Here is a 22,689-nt window from a genome sequence, read left to right on the forward strand (position 1 = left end):
AGAATCCTATCCTTAGTACTGATGATAGGGATAGAGCTTTCAGACAATATGTCGTGCCAGTATTTCATGATCTTAATCCGTGTATTAGGAGACCCAAAATTGAGGCACAACAGTTCGAGTTGAAGCCAATCATGTTCTAGATGCTTCAAACAGTGGGCCAATTCAGTTGAATGCCTATCGAAGATCCTCACCTTCCCTTAAGATTGTCTGTGGAGGTGAATGAATCTTTCAAGTTAGTCAGAGTACCCGAAGATGTATTACGATTGAAGCTATTCCCATATTCACTAAGCGTCAGAGCTCGAGCTTGGTTGAACTCATTACCACCAAACTCAGTTTCAACATGGCAAGAGTTAGCAGAAAAATTCCTTATGAAGTATTTCCCGCCTAGCAAGAATGCTAAGTTGAGGAACGAGATCACTGCTTTCCAACAAATGGATGATGAGTCATTGTATGAGGCATAAGAAAGCTATAAAGAATTATTACGGAAGTTCCCTCATAATGGAATCCCATATTACATACAACTTGAGACATTTTATAATGGTCTGAGTGCTCACACGAGGATGGTAGTGGACGCTTTTGCTAATGGTACTCTCCTTTCTAAGTCTTATAGTGAGGCTTATGAAATCATTCAGAGGATTGCCAGCAACAATTATTAATGGCCAACCAATAGAGCAGCATCAAGAAGATGAGTCGCTGGAATACATAAAGTAGATGCTCTTATTTCACTCGCATCTCAGGTATCATCAATATCCTCAATGTTAAAAAATCTTACTACTAATGGGTGTAATAGTTTTGCAGCACAACCACTTAATCAATTTGAAAATGTAGCCTGTGTTTATTGTGGGAAGGACATTTGTTCGAAGAATGTCCATCGAACCCAGAATCTATGTATTACATCGGTAACAAGAACCAAAATCAAGGAAGGCAAGGGCTGTAATCCAATTTCTATAACCCATCGTGGCAAAACCACCTGAATTTTTCCTGAAGTAACCAAGGGGTAGGAACCAATAACAATTATGTCCAACCTAGATCGACCCAGCCACCTAGGTTTTCCCAACAAGCTTAGAAACCAACCCAAGCTGAACCATCCAATAGCCTAGAGAATCTATTGAAGGCATACAGGGAAAAAATGATGCCTCTTTAAGGAATTTGGAGAATCAAGTGGGCTAGCTTGCAACTGAACTCAGAAATCGACCACAAGGTTTTTTACCTAGTGATATGGAGAATCTGAGGAATCCAGGGAAGGAGCATTCTAAAGCATTAACATTGAGAGGAAAGACTTTAGAGCCCAATTTCGTTGAAGTTGAGAAGGATCCAGCTGAAGCTCAAGACTCAGAGGAAGTTCAACCGAGTGTTAAAATTCCAATTTCACCAGAAATTGAATCTGTAAAATCTGACAAGATAACTTTTGAACCAGCTAATTTTGATAAACTAATAACTCTGTTAGATGAAAAATTGCCATAGAAAATGAATCAACCGGTTCAAGTAAAGAAACCTCCACCACCCTGCCCTCAAAGACTTCAAAAGTACAAGTAAAAAATTTAATTCAAGAAGTTCCTAGACGTACTCGAGCAAGTTCATATCAACATCTCGTTGGTTGAAACACTTGAAAAAATGCCGAACTACGTCAAATTCATGAAGGATATCCTGTCTAAAAAATGATGGCTTGGAGAATTTGAGACAGTAGCCCTAACGAAGGAATGCAGTGCATATCTTCAAGACAAACTATCTCCAAAATTGAAGGGATGTTTTACCATACCTTGGAATATTGGAGCAACATATTGTGGTAAGGCACTGTGTGACTTGGGTGCGAGTATTAACTTCATGCCCATGTCAATATTTAGGAAGTAGGGGATAGGTGAAGTTAGACCTACTACGGTTACACTTCAATTAGCAGATCGATCCTTAGCAAATCCAAAAGGAAAAATTGATGACGTATTGGTACGTGTAGACAAATTTATCTTTCCTACTGACTTTGTAATTCTAGACTTTGAAGCAGACAAAGAGGTGCGAATCATCCTAGGAAGACATTTTTAGCAACCAGAAGGACCCTTATTGATGTGCAGAAGGGCCAGCTTACTATGCATGTTCAAGATGATCAGGTAACATTTAACATTTTTAAGTCCATGCGATTTCCTGACACAATTGATGATTGTTCTGCAGTGTCTGATTTAAAGGATTTAATCGTGGAGAAGGAACTCAATTATGTTGAGGACCCATTGGAACAAATTTTGACATCAGATCCTCCAAATGATGAAGAGGAGGATGAATACTTAACTTTGTTAGAAACTAATCAAAGGGGATTTAATCCATAATCCCGCTTTGAATCTTTGGAGTTAAAGAAAAGGGATTATGCCCAACCAAAAGCGTCAATCGAGGAGCCACCTAAATTAGAACTGAAGGTACTTCCCTCACATTTGAAATATGTTTATTTAGGTAACTCTTCTACTCAGCCTGTGATTGTTTTAGCAAAATTAACTACTAAGCAAGAAGAGAAACTCATCCTAGTGTTGAAACAATTCAAGAAGGCTATCGGATGAACCATAGCCGATATTTGCAGAATTAGTCCATCTGTATGCATGCACAAGATTATCTTAGAAGATCGCGAAAAATGGACGTTTGATGGACAACGAAGACTGAACCCCACAATGAAGGACGTAGTCAAGAAAGAAATCATCAAGTGGTTAGATACGGGTATAATTTACCCCAAATTAGATAGTTCATTGGTAAGTTCGGTCCAGTGCTTGCCAAAGAAAAGAGGTATCACAGTCATTCAAAATGAGAATAACGAGTTGATACCGACTAGAACGGTTACGGGATGGAGAATTTGCATCGATTACCAGAAGCTAAACAAGACAACTAGGGAAGATCACTTTCTTTTTTCGTTTTTGGACCAGATGCTGGATAGGCTCACAGGGTGAGACTATTACTGTTTTCTCAATAGATACTCGAGGTATAATCAGATTACAGTAGCATCGGAAGATAAGCACAAGACAACATTCACCTACCCGTACGATACATTTGCATTTAGGCTCATGCCATTTGGTTTATGTAATGCACCTGCTACATTTCAAAGATGTATGATGTCTATTTTTGCTGACATGGTTGAGAAATATTTGGAAGTTTTTATGGATGATTTTTCAGTATTTGGAGATACATATGATGTTTGCCTAGCCAATCAAGCAAAGGTACTAAGGCGATGCGAAGAAACAAACCTTGCACTTAACTGGGAAAAGTGTCATTTCATGGTACGAGAAGGTATTGTTCTAGGGCATCGGATAACAAGACATAGAATCGAGGTAGATAAAGCAAATGTAGATGTTATTGAGAAACTCCCACCTCCAATATCTATAAAGGGTGTTAGGAGCTTTTTGGTCCACGCCGGTTTCTATCGAAGATTCATCAAGGACTTCTCCAAAGTTGCTAAACCCTTAAGCAAATTATTGGATAAGGACACGGCATTTAAATTTGATGAGGAGTGCTCAAGAGCATTCAACGATTTGAAGATTCGGTTAGTCTCGGTACCCATAATAGTCACACCAGACTGGGATTTGCCATTTGAATTGATGTGTGATGCAAGTGACTTCGCGATCGAAGCTGTCATGGGTCAACGAAGGAACAAAGTTTTTCATCCCATTTCCTATGCAAGACGGACTCTGACAGGAGCTCAACTGAATTACATGGTAACAGAAAAAAAGTTACTTGCTATTGTGTTTGCTTTTGACAAGTTTCGATCTTATCTTGTAGGTACCAAAGTGACTGTTTATACGGACCACTCGGCAATTAAATATTTACTTGCCAAGAAAGACGCTAAGCCGAGACTGATTTGATGGGCACTTTTACTTCAAGAGTTCGATCTAGAAATTCAAGATCGAAAGGGAGTGGAAAACCAAGTAGCAGACCACTTGTCCAGATTGGAGTTGCAAGAAGGGAACTCTCCTCTTATACAAATTTGAGAGATGTTTCCAGATGAACAGATACTGAAGGTAAATCTTGTCCATAATACCCATTGGTTTGCTAATATTGCTAACTTTTTAGCTTGTGGTTTGATGCCGATTGATAAGACGTATCATTAAAAGAAAAAGTTTCTTCACGATGTGAAGTACTATTTCTGGGAAGAACCATATTTGTTTAAAAAGTGTGCAGATCAAATGATCAAGAGATGCGTGACAGAAGATGAAGTACATCAGATTTTATACCATTGTCACTCAGCTCCGAGTGGGGGACACTTCAGAGGTACACGTACTATAGCCAAGGTATTGCAAGTCAGATTCTTTTGGCCGACACTATTCAAAGATGCATGTGTTTACGTAAAGAGTTGTGATCGATGTCAAAGGGTTAGAAATGTCACCAACATAAATGAGATGCCTCGAACAAACATCATTGAGGTAGAACTATTCGATGTTTAGGGTATTAACTTTCTTAGTTCTTTCCCTCTGTCTTTTGGTCACAAGGACATATTAGTAACAGTAGACTATGTGTCTAAGTGGGTTGAGGCAATGGCATATCTGAAAAATGATGCTAAGGTTGTAATGAAGTTTTTGCAGAAACATATGTTCTCAAGGTTTGGAACCCCAAGAGCCATCATTAGTGATGAAGGGTCCCATTTTGTGAACAAGTGGTTGAAATGATTATTATATAAACATAGAGTGAAATACAAGGTCACTACAGCTTACCATCCGCAGACGAATGGGCAAGCTGAATTGGCAAACAAGGAGATCAAAAGCATACTTAAGAAGGTAGTTTGTCCAAATTGACGAGATTGGTCCAAAAGACTAGATGATGCTTTATGGGCTTACAGGACAACGTACAAGACACTTTTAGGGATGTCACCCTATAGGTTAGTCTTTGGGAAAGCCTGCCATCTACCCTTGGAGTTAGAACACAAAGCTTACTAGGCTCTGCAACGACTCAACTTGGATATTAAAAGTGCCAAAGAGAAACGGATGCTTCAACTTGACGAGTTAGAAGAATTTCGAATGTCTTCATACGAGAATGCCAAACTACTTAAGGAGAGACTCAAGAAATGGCATGACAAGCACATTTAAGTTCGAGAATTTGAAACAGGTCAGCAAGTCTTGTTATTCAATTCCAGATTAAGGTTCTTTCCATGTAAGTTAAAATCACGTTGGTCCGGTCCATTTATGATTCATTGAGTCTATCTATATGGAGTTGTTGAACTTTAAGGTAATGGAGGTAATTTTCGATTTAATGCTAAACGCTTGAAACATTACTAGGGAGATAAAATTGAACGAAACCAAATCTCGTTCATTTTATTAGATATTTAATTTTTCTTGTTCTTCTGTTTGAATAAATGATTTAGGGTATATTTTTGGGATTAGTATGTTTAAATAAATTATGTTTAGGAGATTGAAACTTAAGTGAGACCGCTTGTGACCTCTCTAATCTTTCCTGTGAATTGATTTTAACATAATTTCCCAAGAAATTATTCCCCAAATGACAAAATAAATTTTTAGTTTTTCAAATAAAAGGGTCAATTTTGATCGAAGTTTTATGCTGCAATTCAATTTTGAATTTTCATTAAGTCTAGGAACTTAATTGAATTATTTTCAAAATTTGGTTGCTCTTTTTTAAATATTAAAATTAGATGCCTCTATTTGTAAATATTTTCAAAAAGCATCTAGAATAAATGGTTTTAGTTCAATAAAAAAAGAAAAGATGATAATAATTAATATATATTATAACCATTATAATTTAATCATATTTTATTTGATAAGTTTTATCTTAATAAATTAATAGCAACTAATAATTTAATATACATTATATTAATTATTAATTGTTATTTACTTTGAGTAGAATTAAACTTAGAATTTTTAAGAATTCTACTCTAGCTCCTACTCCTTTCACTATAAATTCCACCCATCTATTCTTATTTTTTTTCATTCATACACCATTACCTCCAAAAACACCAAAACCCTTAAGTGCCGAAACCTCCTAACAATTCCCTAGCCACAGCATCGCCCAGCTGATCGGTCAGCAGCACCCCGCGCGCGCCCACACCAGGCCTGCTCAACGATTTGCACGCTGCTTACATCCATCACCTACTGCGCGTTGCTGCCTTGCATACCCGAGCAGCACACCACCCTTTCACCAATCCTTAGCCAAAAACCCCTCAACCTATTTTAATTTGCCATCTTTTGATTCAAAATTATTTTTCTTAAGAGCTCTTAATTTTTACAAAAAAGGTAGTAAGACTGAATTTTCTCTTAAATTTTAATTTAATTATCTATTTTTTTAATTTATTGAATTATTCATATTTTATATTAATTCAATTTTTGAGAAAATAATTGTTACCATCTTATGATCAAGTTAATAATGCCTCACAAGAGAACTCGTGCATCTGCCCAAATTGACGAATCACAAAACAAGTTTCACTGTGAAGAAGCCAAAGCAAGATACGAGAGTATCTTCAAGAATCAATACATGCATCCAGAGAAAGGTTTGACATTGAAAGAAAGAAACTATATTGCTTTTATGGCGCGTACTCATCAGGTTACTGAAACTCTCAATTGGGAGTTGTTTTGTGAGAAGGGACCTAGTGTGGATGAAGAGTTAGTACGCGAATTCTATACGAATTTAACCTCAAGCAAGTTGACGGAAGTTCCAGTTCGTGGAATCAAGGTACCAATAACTTCAAACGCTATTAATGAGTTCTTTGTATTGCCTGATTTTGAAAATGACAAATATTCCTCCTTAATGAGCAATATAGAGTCTGAAAATTTGCAAGAAATTCTCGAAGGACTTACAGTTCTAGGTTCTAAGTGGACTGTGTCAAAGCAAGGAATCCACACTTGTCGAAGAGAATATTTGACACCACTCACAAAGGTACTGTTCTACTTCATCCGATTCAGCCTTATGCCTAGCTCACATGGGACTACAATCTCATTAGAGCGAAAGGTCTTATTATACTCGATTTTAACTGGGAAGACCATTGATGTGGGAAAAATCATCCTAAGGGAAATGCGAAATTGTGCCATTAGACTTTCATGTTCTGGCCCAGCTTACTTTCCCTTTACGATAACAATTCTGTGTTTGAAAGATAAAATTCTTGCAAACGTAAAGAAGAGCCAGGGCACAATCACAGATTGGGACCTCTATCGAATAGCTGGAGACTCCGTTCTTCAGCAACGAGGATCCCGAAAAAGAAGAAGAATAATATCCCAAAGAGATCAATCCAGTGCAATTGGCTGAAGTCCCTGATAAGGTGGAACCAATGGAACCAGAAGCTGAACCTGATATCGAGACTTCAATGTTTAGATCTCAACCACCTCACACAGATCTTTGAGATGAGCTGTCAAAGTTAATGGACATAATGCAACATATGCAGTGGCAGCAACAAGCTTACTTGAAATACTTAAAAATAAGGGATGACTCGATGAGAAGTGCTCTTATGAAAATTTACAATGACCCATTTATTTTTGTGCCTTAGTTTCCAGATTACATATTTAAACCATGGAGCCTATTATCGAAAAAGGAGCGAAACGATTCATGTAAAGACAATAATGATGGAGCAAAAGATGAGTCGAATTCGGAAGGATCTGCAAATAAATAAAGGGGAATCTCAACTTATGTTCTTAGGTTATTTTAGGATAAAGTTAATTAGGAATTTTTGCATAATACAACAAGAGATGGAAATCATTAATAAAATTGAATAAGTCGCGAAGTATAAAGTGTGGCAATAGATATATACATGTCTAGGATTGGATTTAGAAAGAGCTTGGAACTTAAGCAGTCAAATTGACCCACCTCCTCTTTTCTAGAATCCTACTTCGTGTATAGTATCTATTCACTTTAAACAATGAGGACATTGTTCATTTTAAGTAGGGGGACCGAAAATTGAAATTATTTCCACTCAGAATAAATAGTTCTTTTAATTATGATTAGGATATATTTTGTACAATAATTTTAAATTTTGTTAAGTATGCTAAACTTCAGTATAAATAAAGTTCTATTATTTCAATAAATTGTTATGTTAGCTGAATAACGATATAAATCTATTTTTAATAAAGCATGCAAATCGTACCATAAAATTTTTAGTTCCTTAAGAAAGGTAGGCATGCATGAATGTTTAAGTCTCCAGAATTGACTTGGTAGTTTCTTGAGGCGAAATCCTAGGAAGCATGGAATGTTGAAAATGATTTAAGCAACTCTTGTTTGGACTGTTTGAGCCTTTCAAGCCAACCTTGATGTAATTTTATCCTTTGAAACCCAACTTTGAGACTATATGACCTAATTTTATTTGAACCCTTGCAATATTTAGCCATCACTTCTCTCTTAATTATCTTGAAATTGTCCCAAACACTAGACTCAGTACTATTTAGAATATTCTTTGAAAATAAGTTTGAGGGAGTCGAAAGAAGTATCAAATGATCTAAAAATTGTAGTACATACACTAAAATGCTCAACAAAGAGAGCACATGTACTTGAAAGAAAATAGACGTACAAAGGAGCATGTGAAAGCAAAGTAAGTTCGTGTATTGAAGGAAATTATTCCAAAGGTCTGATTGAAGCTGAGTCTAGGGTTTAAAAGCATAAATTTATCTATCTTTTACCTATCTCTAGCCTAGCTACGTTACAACCTTTTTGAAGACCTATTGATTCAAGTTTTCTATGCTACCTACATTAGTGGAGAGAAATTGCTATGTTCAACATATGAAGGCATAAGTTAAACTTAATAATTGCAGCTTAATCTTAAATAAGGAAATAAAATCAAATTGGCAAGGGTTAACATGTCTTGTTAGGGAAACATTTAGTCTAATTGTGTTATCATAATAGTTGTTGAGATTAATTTGAACGATATGTATACTTAAGTAGCATAACTATATTAAATTCATAATTCTGGGAAGAATGTTATTATGAAGGAATTTTTCAAAGGTGTTTTCTAAGTAATTCTTTTTAATTTGTGCATTACACAGGACGAGCAATGAATTAATTTTGAGGCTGTGGAAACACGAAAATTTACACATTTTTACATACCCTTTTTAACTTAAAATCATACAATTTCGATGAAATTCTTGTCGAAAAATAATTAATTTTTACAAAATAATTAAAGTGCACTTAAAATATAAACATGTTTAATTTTAATTAATTTTATAATTAATTTTGATGAATTTTGGTTATTTTTGACAGATTTGCACGAACGGCGAAAAATGGCTTGACAGACACTGCTAGAAGCGCAAAACCGAGAAGCAATTTGAAGTATCGAGGAGAACTAAATTTCAGCCTAAGATGGTCCAAAATTATATGTATTAATTCATAATATAATTAATTTTAATTTATATCTAATTTAATTTGAGTTAATAAATTATTATTAATTAATTATGAAAAAGTGGTCTAGTTGAACTGAACCGAGTGAACCGAACCAACCAAGAAATGGACAACCCAAAAATCATCCTAATAGCTGACCCAAATCATCTTATTAGCTGATTATTTAAGCTTGCAAAGAGGCCCTTGAAGACTTGTTGAAGTTGCATTCAATCCCCTCCACAATTGGTGGCTTTATAGACTTGCCTCAAGCCTAAATTAGCAAAGTTGAAACTATCAACCTTCCCACATGTGTGGCCGGTCAAGGGAGGGATCTTTGGCCGATAATTTTAGCTACATTTAGCAGCCCTCCTCAGCTATAAAAACCCCCTTAGGCTGGTCATTTTAGAAACACACCTCAAGCATTCACATCTTTCCTCTCTTCTCTCCACTTTCTCTCTTCTTTCCATTCCAAAATTCCCTTGCTCTTTTGCTGATTTCTCCTCTTGGGAAAGGGGCATTCATCAGATATTTGGAGCATCAATTAAGTGTTCATAGCAGACTTGGTCGATGAGGACAACGGAGAAGGAAGAACGGAGCAACTAGTCAACCCACGGAAAAACATCGGATTTGATTCTTGTTCCCTAACTCTTTAATTTTTGTTATTGTTATGCTGAACATATCTATGAATATTTATGTTGTTGGAATGGTTAATTTAATCAATTTAGCTTGAATTTAATTCATGTTAGGTTGATTGCATTTCGTTTGTTAAAATTATTAAAATTGTGTTTATGTTGTTATAGGCCTCGGTAAGATACTTGATTAAGTAAAATCATGACTAAGTTATTCTTGCATTACAATTTTTAGGTAACTAATGAATTAATTATTTAAACGTATTGAAATTGTAATTAATGTACACAGTACTTAATCAGTGCATGTTTAATCATCTAAGGTAGCTGTGGGTTAGATTAGCAACGGTATCTGATGATACATTTGTCTTGCATAACTTGCAAGATTATTGTGATTAAATTGATTCAAGGTAAGGATACTTTGTTACCTCACATAGTTTTTTATGTGTTTATTAAATCGAGTTAATTGTTTGAATTGGCATAGGGATATGTACAAGTGATTATTTCGATTTAATAAGCATGCATGTGCAATAACATATTTTCCTATTAAGATTTGTTTAATCGGTTAAATTGACAAAGGGATATCATCAAGAGATAAATAGATTTTGGTAGGTGAGTATGTTCATAAGTTAGCAAATTACCGAGTTGCTGTGAACTTATTTGTAAGAATATAAACATGAGTTTAATAATTCTAAGTTAAGAAATGTAATTAATCTAACACAATTATGTCAGCTTGATTAAAATCATATTTTGAAATCGTGCATTTGAGATTTATTTATTTAGTTTACTTAGTTTAAAATATTAGTTTTTAATCACCCTCTTCAAAAAAAATATTTTTCTTCACCAAAGTGTTTTAAATAGCATTCATAAATAATTCTTTTCACAGTCCCTGTGGGTATGATAACTCGACATATACTTGTCACTTTATTACTTGTTGCGATTGTGTACACTTGCACATTTCCATCGTTCCAGTTGCATGCAATCCTAAAAATAGGACGACATCAATCTATCGGATTAGAGTCAAATCTAATAGGAGAATCCATAAATAAAGTTAATGTAATAATAATGGCTTTAATTAGAAAAAAAAATTCAATTAATCAACATAGAGCCAGTTGCTCTTATTCTTTGAGAGAGATACTAGCATAATTTAGTGAATTCTACGGATCGAGATACTAAGTAATTGCGTAATTTAGATTGATAATGATAGATGAAATTTCAGTGAATTATTTCTTGGGTATTGTTTCGCTTGTTTGTTTACTCGATTATTTTCCTGATTTGTTCTTTGTCGCATTTGTAGTTAATTAATTTAGTTAATTTTAGCTTTCAATCCATCACTCAAATATATAGGTTAAATAATAGAAAGACAATAATTACTAGTACATTTAGTCTTCGTGGGAGCGATATCTTTGCTCACCGTAGCTATACTATTAATTGATAGGTGCACTTGCCTTAGTCAAATTTTTAGTTGGTTTACGACTGCACCAACGATCGTGTGGTAGGCCGTGTTAATTTCACAAATTGGCACTTTGAATTGCGAGAAAACACAATTTTTAGGTTTTTTGGGCATTCTAAGACATATATATGACAAAAATAAAAAGACAATAAAGAGTCATCATAGAATACTCAAGAAAACAACTCGAAAAACACCATTAAAGAAGATTTGAAGCAGATTTCCTTCAAGATTGAATATTCCCAGTCGATTTCTTAGGATATTTTCATGAGTTTCTTTATTTCTTTCGGGTATACTGTCTTTGGAATATTTTTATTTTCAAGTATGAACTAATTTTCTAATTACCTAGGGAGATGAACCTTATGATGAATTATGTCGTTTGAGTTTTATTGTACGCAATAAATACTTAGATATTGTTTTCAATATGTGTGCTTAATTCTTGGTTTAATATTTCTAGATTATTGATCCATGTTTGATGTGCTTAAATCAGAGGAGGAATAGACCTTGTTTAAGAATAGATCTTGCGTTATTGAGTGGAGTTGCATGCAATCCTAGAAATAGGATGACATAAACCTACCAGATTAGAGTCAAATCTAATAGAGGAATGCATAGATCGAGTTAATGCAACAATAGGGGTTTTAATTAGAAAGAAATTTTAATTAATCAACCTAGAGGTAGTTATTTTTACTATTGAAATAGATATTAGCATAATTTAGGGATTTACATCAATCAAGTTACTAAGTAAAGAAGTTGCGCAATTTAAATTGATAATGACATATGAAATCTAAGTGAATTCTTTCATGGGTATTGTTTTGCTTCTTGGTTACTAATCGATTATTTTCCTGTTTCTATCTTTATCGTGTTCGTAGTTAATTAACTTAGTTAATTTTAGCTTTAATGAATCATTCGAATTTATCGGCTAAATAATAGAAAGACAATAATTACTAGTACTTTTAGTCTTCAAGGGAACAATATATGTGCTAACCGTAGCTATACTATTAATTGATAGGTGCACTTGCCTTGGTAAAATTTTTAGTTACTTCACGACGCATCAACCCTACCGTTTTTCAAGAGAGCCTTTGGGCCTCAGTAGGTGGCTCGACCCATGAGAAGGTCTATTAGGATGTTTTTAAACTAAATTTTGTTTAAAAATTGTATAAAACGAGTGCAATGACATAAATACTCTTTGTTGTTTATTAGAGTAGTTTTTTCCTACACAATTTTTCTTCGTAATTTTTGTTCCAAACTTATAGTTATTGTTTACAATTTTCTAGTGTATATTAGTTGTTCACCGCCATAAATAATCATGTTACAATAATCAACACACCAATCAGGTGAAGGAGAGAAATAAGCAAGTGGTGGCATATTGGGAATACACTTGAAACCGTAGGCTTCCAAAGCCAATGGAAGAGCCACAACCTGTACCACCAAGGGTACAAAGAAAGAAGGCAATTTCAATTTTGACAGCTTCGATGAGTGAAGAAACGACCCAACGAATAGAGGCATACCTAGAGTACAACACCACATGGAACTATGAATACGGGAATGTAATGAGCCACCTAGCAGAGCAATTCGGCATAAAAAGAAGATGGTTAATTCGGATAAGGACACCCACATCGAGGAGTTCAATGAAGACAATTTCGCTGAACTTTAAGGGAGTAAATTTTGTTACATTTTTCTACCGTTAGTTAGATTTTTATTTTGACAAAAAAACGTAATTTTTATGCTTAGATTTAATTGTTAAAAAAAAATTGCGTCTTTTTCTGTGTAGGAACCCCCTATTTTGACAACACAAAATTTTGGAGCTAAACCGAATAGGACTAGATGAACCAACATCAATTGAGGCACTGACACGCTAAATTGGGTAATTTCATTCCTTAATTTTATTTTGAGCACATTAGGGACAAAGTGCTAAATAAAGTGTGGGGGTATGAAATAGAATTTTTTATTTTCAATTTTTCATTGTTATTTCTGTTAAATTTTCATAATATTTTTAGTTAAAATTTTGTTGTTGTTTTATTTATGTTTCACTTGTAGAAATACAAGTGATTGTTAGGAGCATGTACATAGGTTGTTTGTTTAAACTATAAGTTTGGCCTAAGAATAAACGATTTTAGGTTATTTGCATTTAGATTAGTTAGTTCAATTTATTAAACTCTCATTAGGAAAAGGAGTTAAGTGTACCAAATGACATATGTATTTATGAATAGGTATATATGTTTGTTAAATAATAGGTTGTTTAAATTGAATACTCAATAATTAAATCCATGCTTATTGAAAAAATATAGTATAATAAGTATAAAATCCTTGTAAGTATGTACCGTAAAATAAAAATTAATGTGTGGACAAAAAAATATTGTGAAGGTTAAAAGCAAAGCGGGCAAAAACCAAGAGAGTGAAAGTGATCACAGTGAAATAAATCAAAATATGAGAAATTGAAAAAATGTCACTCATATTGGCACAAATACTCGTGAATTGCTTGTATTTATAAATACTATATTAGAATTCAAGCATGAATAAAAGAAACCAAGTAATTAAAATTCGAACTATCTGTATTCTTCAACCGTAAATACTATACTCGTATATATCTTTTGATGGAGCCATATGTTTGACTTACTATGACTTGTTTGCTTTGTAATATTTTTAACTAGCATGTTTGAATGTGAAAACAATAAGTTGTTTAAACATCTAGTTAGAATTACTTGTTTAGCAAATTTTCCGATTGTCATTGCTCCAACCCAAGCTCATGTAGAAAGCATTCTTAAGTACTTTAGTTTTAGTTGCGCATATTCTTTTTGTTTTATTTTATTTATCTTGTTTGTTTTTGTTTTCTTTTTCATTGCTTGAGGAAAAGCAACAACTTAAGTGTGGGGGTAATTGACCTGTCACAAATCGTAGTGGCAATATAAGTATTTTTTAGACTTAACAAGCTTGTTTTCTAGTTGTTTTGTGTTTTTTTATTGCATTTTCAGTGTTAGTAACTTAGATCTAAATATTAGGAAAATAAGCATTTTTACGCATGTTTTAAGTTTTTCGACGACCTGTGAAGCCAACTCTGGCATCAGGAATGACTAATAGGCTATTTGAGTTTGTAGGGTTCCATTTCAAACCAAAGAGCACCAAGGATGCCAGCCGTGTCACGACACAGGGAGTTTGTGTCGCAACACAGAACTTTGAAATTGCTAGGGTTGAAAAAGACTCCACTTCATGACAAGGGCTTCCCCGATGTAATGACGATGCAAAATACTGGAATTATTCAGCCAAATTTTGGATGGCCACTTAAGGTTATTTTCCCTAATTAGACCCTAATCACTCCAAGCGTATTTTAGACACCTAGCACCCTAATGTTTGCCTATATAAACAAATTTAGAACATCATTAGAGGGAGCTTGGACATGATAGAATAATTTTCTTTAGTTTTTATTAGTTTCATTTTATGTTCCTATAGTCAAAATCTTTTCTATTCCAATGTGAAGACGATCGCGAGCGGACAAAATGTGCTTCCAATTATTTATTCATGAGAAATTTCTTTATCATTTTCTTTTATTCTTTTATTTATATTTCGTTAACCTAATCAATTAACTGTTGTATGAATATTAGGATAAATTTTTATACTTTATTTATATCTTGCATGATTCAATTATGGAACTAAATATAAGATTAGAAAATAATTAATTGAAGAATAAGGGTTTCCCATACGAATTAATTGGCTTAAATTTATGTGTGCTTAAACCATAGAATTGATGACCCTAAGAAGTAATCTAAGTTAAACGAGGTTGAGAGATAAATTTGCTAAGTAAATCGTGATTTATCTTGATCAAGAAAGTGAGGTCCAGAGATAAGAGAGTATTGATCGATTAATTAATCAATAGAGGCCGAGAGGTAATACTGGTTAGTTAATAATTAATTCACCAAACATAACCTGAGTTCTGAAGTTGAGTACTATCACTAAATCAAGTTGATCTTTTGTCTATTAATCGATTATAGGCCGAGAGCTCGCATCGTTGACACTAGGAATAGGAAATTCCATTAGGTTAATTTAGATTAAGTAATTTAGTTACTTTAATAGATATTTTAATTTGGATTCACAGTACTAATTTGAGACTTAATTATATTAGTAATTATTTTCAATAATTAATTTAATAATAAAATTCTCCAATCTGCAATCCCTTAGGTAAGATCCTCGGAAAACTTACCAGTGTTTTGTTGTAATAGTTCTATATTGCAATTTGACTTGTTCACTTGCAGATACCACACTGCAATTATATATATTATTTGCACGACTTTTACTCTAACCATTCGCACATTTGGAGGCGGTCAATAGGAGAACAAGTACATTAATATAATAAGTTAAAAGATCAAGTTTATGCACTAACAATAATGCATCGATTTTCATATCCACGTTCAATTAAAGATTAGCCCTTATTAACCAAGTATGGGTACGGGGATAGATGCACAGATGGAACCTATAACACTTCATAAATTTGCGCACAAATGCCATGAGCATGAAAGCTCAATGCGTGTAATCATGTGGATCCCTTAATACTCCAGTATAATACACACAAGTGCCAAACTTCCACCAAAAACTGAACACATCCTATGGTATGCCAACTATATCTGAATATTATCCATAATAGTATAATAAGGCTTTTAAGGTTTAAATACATGTTAATTCAATATCAATTTTCACTATCTAATTTATTCCAATCAATACGATGTGATCACATTCAATTAAAAATCTCATCCAATGAAACTTACCTCATAAAATTACCTCATTTGAAGCATTCAAGAACTTTGAAACATAACAATTTCACGGTTAAAATTAACATTAATGAAACATAATCTAACTAGAATATCAATAAACACAAAAGAAGAAAAGCCATATTTGTTAGCACAAATTTGAAGTCATTATTCCTTAACGACTTTTTCCTTTCCTTTATCTTTTAAGTATTTCCTTGTTTACATTCAATATTTGAGCAATAAATTAAATTCGTACATGCAATTGCACTTCAAAAACACCAAATATAAGCATGATATGCGCCTAATCAAAAACCCAACTCCTTCAAGCTTTATGAATCGAAATTTGTGTAACTTGAATTCTCCTTGATCAAAATCAATTTCCTTAACGGAAATACACCCTAGAGACTTAAATTCATTCAAAACTCACTGAAAACTCAAAACCTAGCATTATCTTCTTCAAGTTCTCAATCGCTCAATAATGATGAAACACTCAATCTATGCCAAAGTTCCATTCTCTCTTGATTTTGGCTTAATCTAATGTATTCTAAACATATTCTTATAAAAAAATATATTATCCAAAAATGATTTAAAAATAGACAAATCAATGCCCTTAATCCCAAAAATGAAAATTACTCACAAATAGAGAAAAATAGAGAATAAATTGAAAAAATATGTTTAATTATCAAAATTAATAATTTGATGATAGAAACCACTTATACTTGATGAAAATTCGTTGAAAAATAAGAGAATTATTCGAAACCCTTGAGAGAATTTTAAAGAGAAATTTTTGGAAGGTTTTTGTTGCAAAGTGGCCATTCATGCAGTGGCGAACTCAACCTACAAAGCCACGAGCTCACTTGAAGTTTGCGAGCTCTAGACTTGAGAGATCATTTAAAAATGTGAATGTGAGCTCTCTTAAAAATGTGAGCTCTATCAAAGTTGTGAGCTCATTGAAAGCTGCGAGCTCGCACAAAAACGCGAGTTATCAAAGTTGCGAGCTCAACTCAAGTTGCGAGCACATCAAAGTGTAAACTATTAAAGTTTTTTGGTGAACCCCCAGTTGAAGCACAAGTAGGGTTCCCATATTTTGGTATTGATTTTTGGTTTAAATCTGCTTGTTAAGGTTAACATGTTGAAACAAGTAGAGTTAGTACTAAAATGACATTGTTAGGTATTGATTTACCTAATCAAATTGTGTACAAGTTTACTTTCATTTTTTCAAGCTAAATTTGGTGAGTTTAGTTGATAACCTGTAATCATTTCACATACATATTGTAAATTTTTGGAATGAAATATGATGAGAATTTGATAGTAGTTTAGTAAAAATCTGCTAAGTAATTTTTCCTTGTTTTCTCTCTATTTTTCATTATTTTGTTCTCTCAACTTCTCAAAACACCAAGAATTGGTATCAAGAGCCTAAGTCATTAAGGGACTTTTATGTGAGTGTTGATTGTATCTTGTTTGTATTGCAACGCCATCTGGAAGTTTTAGACTACCTCTACCTCCTATCTTTACTGGAGAAAACTAGTATATTTGCGTAGTGAAGATTAAGATGTATCTTCAGACATATGACTTGTGGGAAGTTGTTGATTTAGACAGAAAACCACCACCTTTGTGAGCTAATCCAATTATAGCTTAAATCAGATAGCATAATGGTGAGGCTGCTACAAAGTATAAGGCTTAGTCTAACCTTTAAAATAGTGTGTCTGATGTTAATTTCACAAGAATCATGACTTGTGAAACTCCCAAACAAGCATGGGATAAGTTAAAGGAGGAGTTTCAGGAGACTGGGCAGACAAAGCAGCAACAAATTTTGAATTTGAGGAGAGACTTTGTGAACCTAAAGATGAAAGAGACTGAAATAATCAAGTAGTATGTAGACATGATCATGTCCATTGTCAACAACATAAGGCTACTTGGCAATCAGTATAGTGATAGAAGGGTTGTTGAAAAAGTCATCATAAAATTTCCAGAGAAGTATGAGTCCAAGATCTCATCCTTAGAGGACTTGAGAGACTTGAGAACAATCTCTGGGTCAGAGCTCATAAATGCTCTATATGCACAGGAGTAAAGAAGAGCAAGCAAAGAAGAGGGACACACAGAAGGTGCTTACCAAGCAAGGAAAAATGAGAGTCCAGTTCTTCAAGCAACAAAGGCAAGAAGAAATGGAATCAAACAATAGAAAGGCGAAAAAGAGATGGTGAGAAGAAAAAGTGTCTACCATGCTCTAATTGCAATAGGATGGGTCATTCAGAAAAGTTTGATGGACCAGACCTGGTATGCAGTGTAAAAACTATAAGCAATTTGGCCATGATGTTAAAATTTGCAAAAACAAAGTGTAGAAGAAACAACGGTAATCTAATTAGGCTCAAGCTACTAATGAAAATCAAGGTTAAGAGGAGCTCGCATTCAATGCTTCATGCTTCGCAGTCAACAACCAAGACAAGAAAAACTGGTTGATTGCCAATGGTTGCACAAACCATATGGTTTCAGATGAAAGCATGTTCAAGGAGATTGATAGATCTTTCAATTCGAGAATCAGAGTTGGAAATGGCCAAATCATTGAAGCCAATAGAAAGGGAGATGTTAATGTTAGCATTCTTGCAGGTACAAAAGTTATTACTGATGTTCTTTTTGTACCTGATATAGAACAAAACTTGTTCAGTGTTGGTCAGTTTGTTGAGAAGAATTATTCTATTTTTAAAAAAAAGAATAAATGTGTTGTATTTGATTCAACTAGTCATGAACTTATCTTAGTTAAAATGAGTGATAAGCTAAACTGGAACTTAGTTACCTTTACTCTAGTTTAACTAATAGTACTGACTTGTGGCACAAGAGACTAGGGCATGTCAATTATAGATTAGTTGGTATGTTGTATAACCATGGTTTGTTTGAGAACATGTCTAAAGTAATTGAGCAAACTACAATGTCCAAAGTATGTCAGTTTGGGAATCAAAAAACATTTCCATTTCATGTCAACAAGGCATGGCGAGCTACTCAAAATCTACATTTAGTTCACAATGATGTATGTGGACCAATGAAGACTGCTTCACTTAGCAATAACAGATACTTCACTTTGTTTATTGATGACTACACTAGATACTGTTGGGTGTATTTCTTGAAGACCAAGTTTGAAGTTACTGAGATTTTCTAGAAGTTTAAAGCTGTTGTTGAGAATCAAGCTAGTTGCATGATAAGAATACGCAAGTCAGATAATGGGACCGAGTATACTTCTGAAAAGGAAAAATAGAACAATAATGGATATGAAAAGATGTTTGTTATTCGAGATGAATCTACCAAACAAGTTGTGCACTGAAGCTGTGAACACCTTTGTTTATTTGCTCAACAGATTGCCAACAAAAGCTGTAAAGGATATGACACCTTTTGAAGGATGGTTCAAATTTAAGCCATCAATGTAACACTTGAAGATCGTTGGTTGTTTGTGCTACGCACTTATTCCTGCTGTTAAAAGGAACAAGCTAGAAAGAAGAGCACAACCAGGTATCTTTTTTGGCTACAACAATTGCAAGAAAGGGTATATGATTTTTTATCCCTTCTCCAATAACGTGTTTGAAAGAAGAGATGTTAAGTTTGGTGAGGATGCTTTGTGGAATTGGAAGCTATAGAAGCAAAAATGGTTGAACAATGTTAGATTGAGTTGAATGTGTAAACTAATGACATTCAAAACCAAGATTTTGATTGTCTTGATGGGAAATGTAATGTTGTTGTGCCAGAGCCTATGAGCTACGAAGAGGTAGCAAAAAGAAATTGGTTAGATAAAAGCTATGGAAGCTGAGATAGCGATGATCAAGAAGAATAAAACTCAAGAGTTCGTTGACAGACTAGTTTGCAAGAAGGTTATTGCTGTGAAAGGGGTCTACAGAACCAAGTTAAATGCTGATGGTTCAATAAACAGACTCAAAGTCAGACTAGCTGTAAAAGGATTTAGTCAAAAATACGGTATTGACTATGTTTAAACCTTTGCACCAGTAGCTAGACTAGACACCATCAGGCTGCTATTGGCCATGGCAATTTAGAAAGGGTGGAAGATACATCAGCTCGATGTAAAGTTTGCATTCCTGAATGATATTTTGAAGGAAGAAGTTTATGTTAAATAGCCACAAGGATTTGTAGCTAATGGTGAACAGCACATGGTATGCAAGCTAAAAAATAAAGCTTTGCATGGCTTGAAACAAGCTCCTCGAGCTTGGTATGAAAGAGTTGACAAGCACCTAGTGAGCTTGGGATTTGAAAGGAGCATCAGCGAACCCACTTTTTATGTAAAGAAAGAAAGGAAGGAGACTTCATTAATAGTGTCCTTATATTTTGACAATTTGCTAGTAACTGGTAGTGGTGGAGACCTGCTAACTGAGTTCAAGAAACTGATGCGAGCTAAATTTGAAATGTCTGATCTTGGAGACATGACTCATTTTCTTGGTCTATTAGTATTTTAGTCAGATCAGTCAAAAGAGGTTTGCCTTGAAGGTCTTGAACAAATTTTGTATGGAAAATTGTAAGCCAGCAGGGACTTCCATTGCTCAAGGTGAAAAACTGTCAAGCCAAGGTGATTTTGAAAGAGTTGATAAAGTCGGTTACAAGAGCCTTATAGGATGCTTGCTTTATTTGGTAGCATTGAGGTAAGATATTATATTTTTTGTTAGTCTGTTTTCAAGACTTATGCATCCTTGTAATGTGGTCCATTTTAAAGCTGGGAAGGGGGTTCTCAGGTATGTCAAAGGAACTCTGAGTTATGGAGCTGAATATGTGAAGGAAAATAAGCTGAATTTGACTGGTTTAACAGACAATGATTGGGCTGGTTTTGTTGAAGATATGAAGACCACTTCACGGTACTTCTTTATTTTGGGATCAAGTGTATTCAGTTGGACCTCCAGGAAGCAAGAAACTGTTGCACAATCAACCGCTGAAGCTGAGTACATCGCAACTGCTGCAATCGTAAGCCAAGCACTTTGGCTAAGAAAGTTGATGTCTAATTTAAATCTTAAGTAAGTGGAAGCAACAAAGATATATTGTGAAAATTAATCTTCTGTTGCAATTACAAAGTACCCTTCTTCCATGGCAAGACAAAACAGTTCAAGATAAAATATCACTTTATTAGAGAGGTCAAGTAATCAAATGAAGTGAAGCTGGTTCATTGCAGTTCAAATGTTAACATCGTGATCTATGATCTAAATAGGTTCCTCCTCGAGTGTTAAATCCGATCGCAAATCGATCTCATCGGTAGGAACAATGAGTGATGGATCAGATCGATACCATCTCAACATCGAGACATGAAACACATCATGAATTCACTCTAACTTCGATGGTAGTTTTAACGGCTACACAATAGGTCCGACACATTTCAAAATGTGTTAAGGTCCAATGAATCTTGGGCTCAGCTTGCCCTTACATCTAAATCGGAGAACCTCTTTCCATGATGATACCTTTAGAAACACCTGATCACCTACAGGAAACTCAATATCTTTTCTTTTTAAATCAGTATAGGACTTTTGTCGATTAGAGGCGTCTTTCAGATGATCTCGAATCAATTTCATAGTGTTTTCAATTTCAGAAGCTAGCTCGAGACCCAAAACCTGGCGTTCACTAAATTCTATCCAACATAGAGGAGTACGACACCTATGACCATACAAGGCCTCGTAGAGTGCCATCTAAATACTAGATTGGAAACTTTTATTGTATGCAAATTTAGCCAATGGCAGATAATTCTCCGAACTACCCCGAAAATCTATTACACAACCCCGAAGCATGTAGTCTAGAATCTGAATGACTCGCTTAGACTGTCCGTCGATCTGATGATGATACACAGTACTGAAATTAAGTTGGATGCCTAAAGCCTCATGGAGCTTCTTCTAGAACCGAGAAGTGAACCGTGGATCTCTATTATTGAGACTAGAATCTAGTGCAGACTCATAATTTTTACAATATACAATTTAGCTAACTTCTGCAAGGAATAATCTGTTCTTATAGGAATGAAGTGAGTGGACTTGGTCAACCGATCAACGATGACCCAAACTGAATCTTTTTTAGTGGGGGTTAAAGGTAACCCACTAACAAAATCCATCGTTACACACTTTCCCTTCCACTGGGGAATCTTAACAAATCCATCGTTACACACTTTCACTTCCACTAGGGAATCTTAACTGGTTGAAGCAAACCGGGGACCAGCTGATGTTCAGCCTTAACCTTTTGGCACGTCAGATAGTGGGACACAAAAGCAACTACTTCCGGTTTCAATCTGGGCCACCAATAGAGTTCTTAGAAGTCCCGATACATTTTGTTACTACCAGGATGCATAACATAAGGACTACTATACGCCTCCTGTAGGATCAAATGCCTCAACTCCTTATCATTAGGTATGCAAATCTGACCTTCGAAGCACAAAAAATTATCACTATTCAAGCTAAAATTGAAAGTTTTGTTCAAACCTACCTGTTGCAGTCACCGAACTAAAGACTCATCGCTCCACTGTTTTTCTCGAATCTACTCAACGTAAGTCAGTTTAGCTAATAGCCAACCATCCTCAAACAAACTTAGACGAGCTAACATTGCTCTCATATTAGACATCGCTCTACGCCTAAGTGCATCAACT

At 34.6% G+C, this 22,689-nt stretch overlaps 1 non-coding gene across 1 annotated transcript; it reads right to left on the reverse strand.

The window, feature by feature from the left end:
- Positions 1 to 398: 398 nt before the first annotated feature.
- On the reverse strand, positions 399 to 505 carry LOC128035143 (small nucleolar RNA R71). Its single transcript, XR_008191545.1, has one exon. It is a non-coding gene; the product is annotated as a small nucleolar RNA R71 (small nucleolar RNA).
- Between the last annotated feature and the right edge of the window lie 22,184 nt (positions 506 to 22,689).

The sequence above is a fragment of the Gossypium raimondii genome, chromosome 11 (assembly GCF_025698545.1).
Source record: "Gossypium raimondii isolate GPD5lz chromosome 11, ASM2569854v1, whole genome shotgun sequence".
Classification (NCBI taxonomy): domain Eukaryota; kingdom Viridiplantae; phylum Streptophyta; class Magnoliopsida; order Malvales; family Malvaceae; genus Gossypium; species Gossypium raimondii.